We start from the raw sequence: 12,482 nt of genomic DNA, 5'->3' as shown, positions 1-12,482 counted from the left end.
TGGCTACAAAACATTGACATAACCAGTCTATAAGCATGTCATAGCAGACGTCATATGTTACAGAATTTGCTGAATTTAATCAGAATCATACAGAGAGTGGTTTTTATGGTTATAATCAGCCCTACTGGAAAAAATAACAGGACAGACCAGCACAAAGCCCTGGTCTGTCCTGGTCTAAGCTGTTCCAAGCTGGTATATGCTGGTGTTATGCCAGTTTAAGGCTAATTTAATCTTAAAGCCCAAAACACAAGATATCACCGCTGTTGAAACAAACTGCATCTCCATTTTTCAGTTTTGACATCGTTTGAAAACGTCTGTTCCCCTTTACAGCCCTGCGATGGTCTGGCCACCTGTCCAGGGTGTATCCTGCCTTCCGCCCGATGACCGCTGGGATAGGCTCCAGCACTGCCCCCACCCCCCCACCCCCCCTCCGAGGGAGAAGCGGCTTAGAAGATGGAATGGAATGTTCCCCTTTAGCAAAGGAAACAGCCCAAAATGACTTGGAAAAGTCTGGTTCTATTGACTCACATTAAAAGTAAAGTATGTTTTTTCCTTCTCCTGTAAAGTTACCATTCTGGAGGTACAAGGTTTTGTTCCGATAACAGTGATATGTTGGCTTTGATGGTGATTAGGCGTGCAAGCCTGTGCTGGTTTTACTAGCAGGAGGGATGACTACTGAGTCAGCGTCACGTTTACAAGGCTGTATGTCTTAAAAAACACAGTATCAGGGTAAGGACACGTTAAATATGAGAATACAAAGAGAAACTGGCTCATTCTGAACTAGAATTCTCAAACAGCTTGTATAAACAATGCCAATTTTAAATATTTCAGGGCACCCGATCCTGGTCCTGGCAATCCACCACCTGGGGAGTTCAGATCTAACAACTCTATGATTCAGATTCAGATGCCTTGAAGGTCTTCATGACCTGAATCAGGTGTGTAGATCAACACTGGAGCTAAACTCTTCATACTCATAGATCTCCAGGACCAGTACTGGGAACCCTGATGAACCTTAATGATCTTTTTTCAGCAGGGATTACAGTTACAATTACTGAGTTGACATTATGGTCACATGGCTGCACGTCTTTGAAAATACAGTATGAGGGTAATTGCACCACTTATTTTGCAGCAGAAGTTGTTTTTGACCTGCAAACGAAAAGTTAAATACGAGTGAAAAACAGTGAAACTGACTGAAAGCTTGTATAACCAATGCTCTCAGATTCATTTGAAATGTTTACATTCTCGGCTGTGTAGCTTTTGCTGCCACGTGTTTCCCTGTTTCTTCTTACTTCTCACTTGCGAGCCACACAAATGTGGCAATGTCTCCCCCTCTGGGAGACTAAAGACCAGCCCAGTCTGGATTGGCTCATTGGTCCTCACTGGCTCCACCCCTATATTGTTACACACACCTGCAGACAGCCTGTAGACTCATTTACACCGACATATGCAGCCTCAGTGTGGCTTCTCTGAAAAAAAAATACAAAGTAATAATAATAATAATAATAATAATAATAATACATTGGATTTATAACACACTTTTCATTTATAGTAAATCCCAAAGTGCTTACAGTGTAAAACATTAATTAAAAGATAATAATCAAAAAATAATACTAATAAAATATAATACTTTATTGTCCATATGTCCTCCTAAAAAGATGTGTCTTTAGTCCCTTTTTAAAAGAATCAGTTGTCTGAGGCTTCCTCAGATGGTCAGGCAGGGCATCCAAAGGCATGGAGCTGCAGAACAAAAGGCACGGTCACCCATGGTACTAAGTTTTGTTGTGGCTTGTGATGAGGCTAGCTGGTCTAGCACATCACCAACAGCCACGAGACAAGACTGAAAGGGACAAAGCCTTTTATTTTAATGAACGTAAACACAGTTGCTTACCTGTTTCTAGGAAAGAGTGACAGCATGGGTCATCTGGTCCTTTTGTAGGTCTGTGGGCCTGGGAGGGACACAGGTACAGGGGTTCACAGGTCAACCTGGGGAGAAAGAAAGACAAAACTGTTAACAAACATATGGCAAATATTGAACAATAGCTGTGAATGACATGTTTAGAGAGATTTACTCGAAGTATATGCTGAATATGTATGTATTGTGAATGGGAATGTGACTGTTTTGCCAGATGAATACCTGAATTTAATTTTGGTTTAGTCCACTGGGAGGGGCTATCAGTATTTAGGGAGAGGCCCAGTCTAGTTAGGGGGCTGCTGCAAGTAAGTTGACTAGTCTCGTTGCCGATATTCACCCTGAGTTAGAAAGGGAGAGTAAGTGAGAATAGTCAAGGAAGAATAACAAAATGCCTGTTATGCATTTGAGATTTATTTATTTATTTTGTGTAAATAGTTCTATGTGAGTCCTGTGGTGATGGATCTTTTATAGTGCTGTTTGGACTTTCTGACAATAAAGAAATGGGGCAAGAGAAGCATTTAATCAGCCTTCTGCCCGAACTTCTTCCAGACGTGCCAACATGGTGACCTCTAGGCCGTTTCGAGTCCACTCTACCGCAAATGGTGGCAGCGGCTCAAAACAACGAAGCAGAACATCAAAAAGTGTTGCTACTAAACCTGATAAAGCGCGCCAATGCCAAGCCAAGGGAGCTTGTGCTGAATGTGTGACAGAGCCCACGGGTTCAACAGCAAAGTGCACCGTTAAGTTGAAAAGACTTCAATCATGCCACCAAAGAAGGCAGACGGGGGAAACACGAAAAAAGCCGTAGAAGAACGCCACACGCCCGAACCGGCTTCAGAAGAAAGACCCAGCTCTTCGAGCGTGAGCGAGGAGTACCTTGCGTCGATGTTCCAGGCTTTCCTCCAAAGGCAGCAACAAACGCAACGAAGCACAACAGCGAGCCAAAAGAATTACACTGCAGGCTGAAAGGACTCTATGAAAAGGGCATGAGGCCTGAAGACAAGTCAAAAGCTGAGACCGGGGACTGTCTCAAGCTAATGAATCCAGACCTGCGCACATGGACAGTCCACGGCAAGGGCGGCTGAACTTGCAGAGGTGTGCGACGCAGCCGGGCAGTCCGAGAGGGAGTTCAGAGACGATGCAGGCAGAAGTCTGGTGGTGTTTTTCTGAGAAGTCCCGATACCCTTAGCGATGGTGGGGATAGGAATCGTTGGTCTAAATTTTTGGGGAAAAGTGTCAACGTTAAACATGGTGCTGAAAAGAGCATTAAATGTTATGATTGTGGACAAGGAGGGCACATAAGTAGAGAAGGCAGAATGACCAGAAGTAGCACCAGCCAGTTGTTACATCCCTAAGACCAACAGTGATGCTGAAAGTGCCATAAATGGTGAGAGTCATTCAAGTCTTAAGGCTTTAGTAGACACAGGAGCAAGCCAAACCTTAATAATCAAACACAGCTTGCTGTTCACTCACACCCTACACACAGGGAGGGTTAAGAGTACGTGACCCTTATTAGTCCCACAATGGGGAAATTTCAACTCCGCATTTAACCCGTCTGTGAAGTGAAACACCACATACACACTAGTGAGCACACACACACTAGGGGGCAGTGAGCACACTTGCCCGGAGCAGTGGGCAGCCCAATCCGCAGCGCCCGGGGAGCAGTTGGGGGTTAGGTGTCAAGGACACCTCAGTCATGTGCTGTCGGCTCTGGGGATCAAACCAGCGACCTTCCAGTCATGAGGCTGGATCCCTAACCTCCAGCCCACGACTGCCCCCAACATGAGAAGTGTTCATGGTGATATGTCCTACAGCAGAAGTGCAGATTAATATCAAAGGACAGGTTTCTCTGTTAACTGTGGGAGTAGTAGAGAAAGCGCCATACCCAGTTATGTTGGGGAGAGACATTCCAGTGTTATTAGACCTACTGAATGAGCGAAACACTACAGCTGAGGTGTTGATAGCCACTCATAAGCAAGTTAAAACCTACAATACAGACGAAAATATACAGTTGCTTGCACAATTACCATTTCCACTAGGGGACAGTAAAAGGCAGAGTGGAGACAGGATAAAGTAAAAGGTACGAGCTTGAAACAACAGTTGCCTGAGATTAATTGTGAGGTGTTGGTCCTACCGGCGGATATTGGTAAAATGCAGAGGGAGGATGCTACATTGAAGCCCGTGTTTGCCTGTCGTTTTATGACTGTGACATCATCTGCGTACACAGAGATTTTCAGTGGTTGAGAGCTGGACTCCCTGCAGCCTGGGCTCGTGTTTGATTGTATGCAGCAGGGGGCTGATGGCGATCACACACAGAGCGGAGCTTAGCGGACACCCCTGCTTCACTCCTCTGTCTATTTTAAAATCCTTAGTTAAAATCCTGTTTACGTTAATCTGGACTTTTGATTCTTTATATAACAGCTTAATCATATTAATGAACTTCTCCGGGAAGCCGTAGTGCCTAAAAAACAATCCTTAAATAATCTCTAGCGTGGAAATCAAAGGCCTTTTTCTGATCTAGTCCAACTATACAGAAGTCCTGATCTCTCTTGGTAGTGATTGTCTCTAATCGTGCTCAGATTATCCCACGTGTCCCCCTTTACTGCACCTGTCTGCTCGACCTCAATGACTTCATTCATGACCCCAGATATTCTGTTTACTACCACTTTAGCCAAGATTTTATAATCTATATTCATTAGGCTTATCTGTCTCCAGTTGTCCGGATCACCGCGATCTCCCTTTTTAAAGATTAATGAAATCACGCAGTGATTATAAGAGTCATGTAAAGCTTCGTTTTCTAGTCCTTCACTGTAAACAGATACCAAGAGATCTGTGAGAACATCTGGACCAGGTTTGTAAAACTCAGCTGGCAGAGCGTCCGGACCTGGACTTTTACTCAGGTTCAGCACGTGAATGGCTTTCAGCACTTCCTTCCTCTTCACGGGTTCTTCTAAAACCTTCAGACTTCCCCCCTGTAATGTTGGACATGAGTCTAAAAAGCGTCTAAGTCTAGTTTCATCAATGCTCACCCTCATTAATATTATAATCTCCTCATTATTCACCACCATCACTGTAATATTTTCCAATCTCATAATATAGTTTAACCCCGCAACCTTGAGGGAGAAGCGGCTTAGAAAATGGATGGATAATATAGTTCATCATCATCTCATTCACACGCCTCACTAAGTTGTGGCCACATAGTAGGATCTCGTCTCTATGCCTTACTAAATTGTGTCCATGACTTAATTATCTCATTGCCACGCCTTACTAAGTCATGGCCATGCATTATTTTTCCTTATATGGCATGTCACCAGCAGGACTAATTGTAGACCTGCAGGTAGTCAAGGAGCGTGGGGCGTGTAGGCCATTCTGCTTGACTGAGCGTTTTCAGTGTAGCTATAAAAATGTATACTTTGGTCTCTGATGATATCACCCAGTGGTACCATATATAATGAGAAAAGAAAGGGCCCAAGACAGCTTTCTTGTGCAATAATACAAGATATGTCATATTTCTTTGATTCATGATCTCCAAGGGTAACATGAAGTTGTTTCCCAGTTTTCAAGCTGACTCATTAGAACGCTGTGCATAAGTACACTGGCTATTCTACAGTGGAGTGGTAAAGGCTGTTATTCAGAAGGAGTACAGTACACACAGAGGTTATTTATATAACAATAGATAATGAAGTGCATGTACAGCAGTTTGAAGCAGAGGGATGTGAGGAAGTTCCTTGTTTAGGAGCATGAAGGCTTGAGGAAAGGAGCTGTAGATGATGGGTGGAGTTGCACAGTAAGACTAAGAGCAGAGGGAATGAAGCTTAACAACAAAAGGAAAACGTGCAGTGTGTGTAAAAATATTGTTATTATTATGTTTTATAATACTGTAAGGAAATTGCTGTATGTATTGTATGGAGGTTCATTTTTTATACTCAATGCAAAATCCTCACTAACTGTCCTCACTAACAATAACTGTTGTGTTTATTTTTAAAGTACACTGAATATTGTTTTTACAGTACAGAGATCTGGACTGTATCCGTATATTAAATGGCTTTGAGCACCATGTGGGGCATATTTGACTGTGGGACTGTTGTCAGGGGATAGTTTTGAAATGAACTTGGGTCAGTTGGCTTTAAAATGTTAATACTGCTTGTTTCTTTCCATTGGGCTGGTGCAGTTGTCTTATTATAATACGGTGTATGTCAGGAACACTGTAAATAGTAAACCTAGGTCTGTTACTGTAATGTCAGTTGTAGGCTAGTTGTCCGTTTGATCCCTGTGAAATATGAATTATGGGGTGTTAAATTGGAAATGGATAGTTACACCCCTGAGCCCAATGTGAAACCCTTATGTTAAAGCTAATCTAGACCATCGATATAGAAATGCTGTTGATACTGACACTGAATATATACAGACATAGATGTTCAAATGAGCTAAATGTGGATTTATGTAGTTCATATTATTGTAAAAGTATTTTCAACTACATACTTTATTTCTGTTTATTATCAAAGTGAAAGTAAAAGCCTTCAGCAACCTAGTTGTAAATACAAACACCACTTCCTTCAGTACAGATGGTATAAAAAGCCACATTGTACTTCAGTCTCAGTGAATCATGCCTGACATCGACAGGACAGTTGTTCTGGAAGCTCTCTCGGCCCTCACCGGGACAGAGGTGAAGCTTCACACTGAACGCAAAGGATGGCATGCTACACCTGATGAACTGACCATTGATAATTTTCTCCCGACTGTCTTTGAAGTGAGGTGTATACCTTCTAAACCACCAGTAACTGCAGCTTCAGCTTCTTCTGAACCATCTTTGCTTTCATTGTTCAAGAAGTTGTTTCTAAGCTCTTCTGATGAAGAACCTGAGACAGAAACCTCAGCTCTGAGGAAGGAGCTGTTCGTGGACTTAGAGGATTTCTTAGATCCATCATTTGATTATGATTTCAGAGAAGGCTCTGATTCCTCAGAGTGTTCCCGTGGTGAAGAACCGTACTCACGGCCCTGGGGGTGGTACCGCTTTGCTCTTAAGGTTCTGGACAAGTATCCAGATGGAAATGCCTGGCTGGGTTCCTGGGGATGGAGGAGTAACTCTTCAACTGGTGAGTGGCCAGTTTCCTTTCATGGAACCAGCATTGAGGGAGCTAAAGCCATCGTAAGCTCCAATTATATAGCAGGACACGGCCAAGTTTATGGCCGAGGCATCTACTCCACACCTGATATTGAGGAAGCAGATCGTTACGCAATGAGCAAGATGTTCACTTCCAAAAAAACTGGAAAAACCTACAGAGTCATCATGCAGAACCGGATCAACCCAGAGAAGAGGGTATTCACTGATCAGGAAGACTACTGGCTCATCCCAGTTCCTAAGGGGACCTCAGCAGAAGAGGAGAAGAGGATCGTGGAGGAATCTATCCGTCCTTATGGAATTCTGATTAAAGAGGTGTAATTTAAAAACCTCCAAATGTTCCTCATTTTATAATCATAAAGTAAGTTTTATGTACTTCCAGCATGTTTAATAACTTCTGTAACCTGTTTCTATCTGAAGAAATAATTAGAGAATAAATTTTGATGATTGTTGGTTGAGAACAACTTTTCTTCTTGCCTAATTTCTTCTTCATTTAGATTAAACTCAAATTCTTACGTCACTGCATTTATAACACGTGACATTATTGAGCATTAGCTTCTTTCTTTTATGGCTATAAGGATTTTTGTTAATGTGAATTAAATGTTCTGGGAGAAAAGCTACACCATGATATGACCCTAATGGACATTCTGTATTTGTCCAATTGTGAAAAAAAACATCATGTAATGCAAAAGATACACATATGTAATAAATACATATTTTACTGATCTGCTGTCCTGTGGTTTCTGCCGTGTGTCTTCTCTTGACGTCATCTAGACTTTAACTGAAACAGCTTTTCAGGTTGAAAAAAAGGATATTTTAAAATAAGCATATCAGCATATTTAATGGCTCTTTTACAGCCTCAGGACGATTTCACCATTTTAGTTCATCTATTACGAGACATTATGGTCTGTAATAAACAGAAGGTGTGGCTTTGTAGGTGAGTGTAATGTAGAAATAATGTATAGCAGATGAACAGAGATATTCTGAGAGGTCAGAGTCGTTCTCATTCAGAATTTCCTCCCTTTAGTCAACATTGAAAGAGTGAAATTTCACGATGGACAAACAGAAATGCCCCACAATCATTTGTAATAAAACCTTTTTATATCACTTTTCATTACAAGTTAAGAATGGTTTTGCCCTCTACTGTAATGTTACTATATGACATGGCTTTATTAGTACAACGTTTGGGAGTGATCACGAGGCGGACGCATATGTGGAGATAAGTGAGATTTGTTCAGGGCAAATCCAGATTCAGGGTCAGAACAGTCCAAGGACAAGGAGCTGTGGACGAAACCAGTCCTGCATGTTCGTTGATGCAAAAAATGAGACGAGTAGATCAGACTGAAGTGAAATAAACAAAGTTTTATTGCAGAATTATGGAGAGGTTACAAACAGAGAACATGCATCATGTATCTCCCAAGTAAGCTCTGACCTCCCAATGTGTTCTGACTTTTGTACCCTGAAGCTGAATATGTGTGTGCGTATAAGCTGAACCTAAATGTGTACATGTTCCTGTTTAATGGGTGCAATGTACATATGGTTTACCATATATGGATGTGAAAACCTCATGTTCTAACGAAAACCTCATGATCTAATGGTTAAGCGCAGACCTACTTCTGTTTTTGACCTTGGCCGGTTTCCTGTTATTGCGTACATCTCTGCATGTTTGTCATGTACTGTCTGTTGTTCGCCTGCCCTGCCATGTGAATGTCATAAAACTAAATGCCTTCTGATATTAATGCTTTCTGATATATGCACAATATTAATGGTTCCATACTAATGCTTAAAAGTATGCTACTAAAAATGTAAAAATCCAGAGCCAACACGGAGAGATCGGGGTACAGACATAACTAAAACAAACACAGATGAGAAACGCCACAGAGGCTGGAAAAACAAAACACTACAGGATCGAACAAAGACTATAAGAAAACACAGCACACGACAATACAATAGGCTTCAAACAATACAAACACTTCAAACAAAGACCAGCCAACAGCTAGGGAAAAAAACTGGGCTTAAATACAGAGACAATGAGGGGGTTAATAAGACACAGGAGGAAAACAGGTGGTACAATCCGGGGTTGAGTCAAGAAACAAGGGGGCAGGACAGGGAAGAATCAAAACAAAGAAAACACATGGACAAGTAACAAAAGCACATAGAAGACTCACACCAAAACAAAAGCACATAGATGACTGGGAGGGGCCAATTGTGACAATTAGGTCCAATTCAAGAATCAGCTCATCACAGGCAAGTGGGTCATATAGGTAAATACATGCAATATAAAAATCAGATAACAAAGCAGAAGTTCAGCAGAGACATCACAAACAGAGAAGCCACAGGGTACATATGTGAGTGTAAATAAGTCCAAAAACTATCTATACAAAACTTATTGAGAGGAAAATTGCCACTCTTTTATGTCTTCTGGGTTTCTCAATCGCTAGAAGGAGCTCCTGAGCGAGTCCAAAATTAAAAGGTTAAGATGGAGTGTTTGAGCAAAATTATAAATGCTGAAACATTTTTAATGTAAAAGAATACAATCATTTCCTGAACACAGAACAGCACAAAACATTACAACACCACTGTTATATTTTAAACACTTGGAGTTTGGATTTGTTCAGTTCCCTCAGCATCACCTAACTTAGTTTAATGAAGAACTGATTAGATAATGGATATGGAATATGTGCAATACTTAGCAATGTCCAATATTTAGTGACGTACAATACAGCTGTAAATATCTCCATATTTATATCTTGTAAAAACATAGTTTTTTATTTTGTTTCTATATTTATATATACAAAACGCATAGAACTGTGCACAACCCCTCCCCATTCTATTCCGTGTCATTTGTTTACATTGTGTGTTTGCACTGAGATGGAGTTGCTTTTAATCTCATTGTACTGTGTATAGTGACAATAAAGGCATTCTATTCTATTCTATTCTATAAACCATGTATTGATAATTATAACTGTAAATACTGGAGTTCATCCAGATAAGATTTAGGAAATGCTTTAGCTAACAAATCAAACTACAATTGAATTTTCATTTGTTTATTTGCATTTATTCTAATGTTATTTCTGGAGCAAATAAACACTTCCTTTATAGATAAATAACTTTACATATAATTTCTTACATGCTTGTTGTTGTTTGTTTAGAATACAAATTGTTTCCAGATTTAACATGTAGATTATGTGATACTATTTATCATGATACCCATCCATGAAGTATGAAATCAGCTCAGTCACTTTAACATTTCAGTGTAAACTTGATTCATTCCACAGTATATAATATTCTAAACACTGGCTACGCTAGAAAGCAGAAACAGTTGTTTTTGGAAGTAAATGCTGAATGTGAGTTTGTTAATGAAATCAGTTAGCTAGAGCCTAAAGATCAGCAATGGAGATGATCCCAGTTGGTGGTGGATTAATGTACAACCCCAATTCCAATGAAGTTGGGACGTTGTGTAAAACATAAATAAAAACAGAATATGATGATTTGAAAATCCTTTTCAACCTATATTCAATTGAACACACTACAAAGACAAGATATTTAATGTTCAAAGAGATAAACTTTGTAGTTTTTTGCAAATATTCACTCATTTTGAATTTGATGCCTGCAACACATTCCGTATAGGCTGTGGGAGATGGCAGGAAGGCTCTTCGCGGCGTAGACCCCTGCGGCAGGAACTGACTCTTGATACATGGAATGTAACCTCACTGGAGGGGAAAAAGCCAGAGCTTCTGCGGGAGGTTGAGTGGTACCAACTAGATGTATTTGGGCTCACCTCCACCCACAGTGTCAGCTCTGGAACCAAACTCCTTGACAGGGGTTGGTCCCTCTCCTACTCAGGAGTTGCACAGGGTGAGAGGCACCAGGCAGGTGTGGGGATACTCAGAAGTCCCTGGCTGGCTGCTGTGCATTTGGCATTTGTGCCAGGGGATGAGAGGGTCGCCTCAATGTGAATTAAAATTTCAGAGAGGAAAACTCTGACTGATGTGTGTGCTTACGCACCAAACAACAGGTCTGAGTATTCAGCCTTCTTGGAGCGAGTGGGTGGGGTTCTGGAAAGGGCCCTGCCTACACACTCCATAGTCTTGCTGGCAGACTTTAATGCTTATGTTGGCAATGACTGGCAGACCTGGACTGGGAAGAATGGCCTACCCAATCTAAACTCGAATGGTGAATTGTTATTGGACTTCTATGCTTGGCAGGGATTGTCCATAACAAACACCAAGTTCGAACACAAGGACGTTCATAAGTCTACATGGTATCGAAGCTCATTGGGTCAAAGGTCAACGATCGACTTGTTATTTCATCTGACTTGGGACTCTGGACACACGGACGAAGAGAGGTGCTGAGCTGTCAACTGCTCAACATCAGGTGAGTGTATGTATATACAGTATCTCATAAAAGTGAGTACACTTCTGTAAATATTTTATCTTTTCATGCGACGACACTATAGAAATTAAACTTATTGTATAGTAATAGAATTAAGTAGTCAGTGTACAGCTTGTATAGCAGTTTAAATTTACTCTCCTCTGAAAAGAACTCAACACACGGCCATTAATCTCTAAATAGCTGGCAACACAAGTGAGTCCACCTCACAGTGATCATGTCCAAATTGTGCTCAAAGTGTCAATATTTTGTTATTTTGTCTCCACCTTCCACTTGAAGATGCCCCACAGGTGCTGAATTGGGTTTAGGTCTGGAGACGTACTTGACCAAGTCCATTACACAGGGATGGGGGAGTAGCAAAGTGGCGTGCTACTTTTTGTGGTTAGCTACAAATATTGATAGCTAGTAGCTGTAGCACCTACAATTTTTGTGTAGCTGTAGTGAAAATCTTCACTACAATTTTGCTACAGACTTCAGTCAATCAGAGCAAAACCTGAACAATAAGGCGTGGTCGGTAACTGGGCTGGTGTCGACTGTGCAATCCTGTCTGAGCCGCGGACAGTTTGAGCAAATGTGCACGCGCTCGTCCCACGCGCTGATCACTCCTTACTAGCAGGCTTAACTCAGGGGTCGCAACTAAAATGTTAAAAAGAGCCGTTTTGTCCTTTCAGCAATAATGAAACCACCCTGGGAGGACATTTAGACATTTATTATCCATTTTACCATTTTGGCTGTATGTCTCAGTGTGTGCTGATGTGCTAATACAGGCTAAAAATAAACACAAACTTAGATTTACTTTGCTGTGCTTTAAGCTTCAGCTCAGCTGTAACCGCTTTTCTCGTATCTCAGGAAACTTCTCAGTGAGTTTCTTGTAAAGGGTCTCTCAATGTTCGACTTATTATTAGGCTTCTTGTTCGAATTGTCTGGTTCCAACTTAAATGGTGCCTGAGGCACCAGATTATACTGCTGCTCCATTTAAGGTGGAACAGGAGAATTCGAATGAGAAGCAGGAGAATGACGAACCGGCTGAGTGATTATGAATGTAACATAATATCT

Source organism: Pygocentrus nattereri, chromosome 30, assembly GCF_015220715.1.
Source record: "Pygocentrus nattereri isolate fPygNat1 chromosome 30, fPygNat1.pri, whole genome shotgun sequence".
In the NCBI taxonomy this organism is placed as follows: domain Eukaryota; kingdom Metazoa; phylum Chordata; class Actinopteri; order Characiformes; family Serrasalmidae; genus Pygocentrus; species Pygocentrus nattereri.
The sequence above is the reverse complement of the archived record's forward strand: the minus strand, read 5'-3'. Positions refer to the sequence as shown.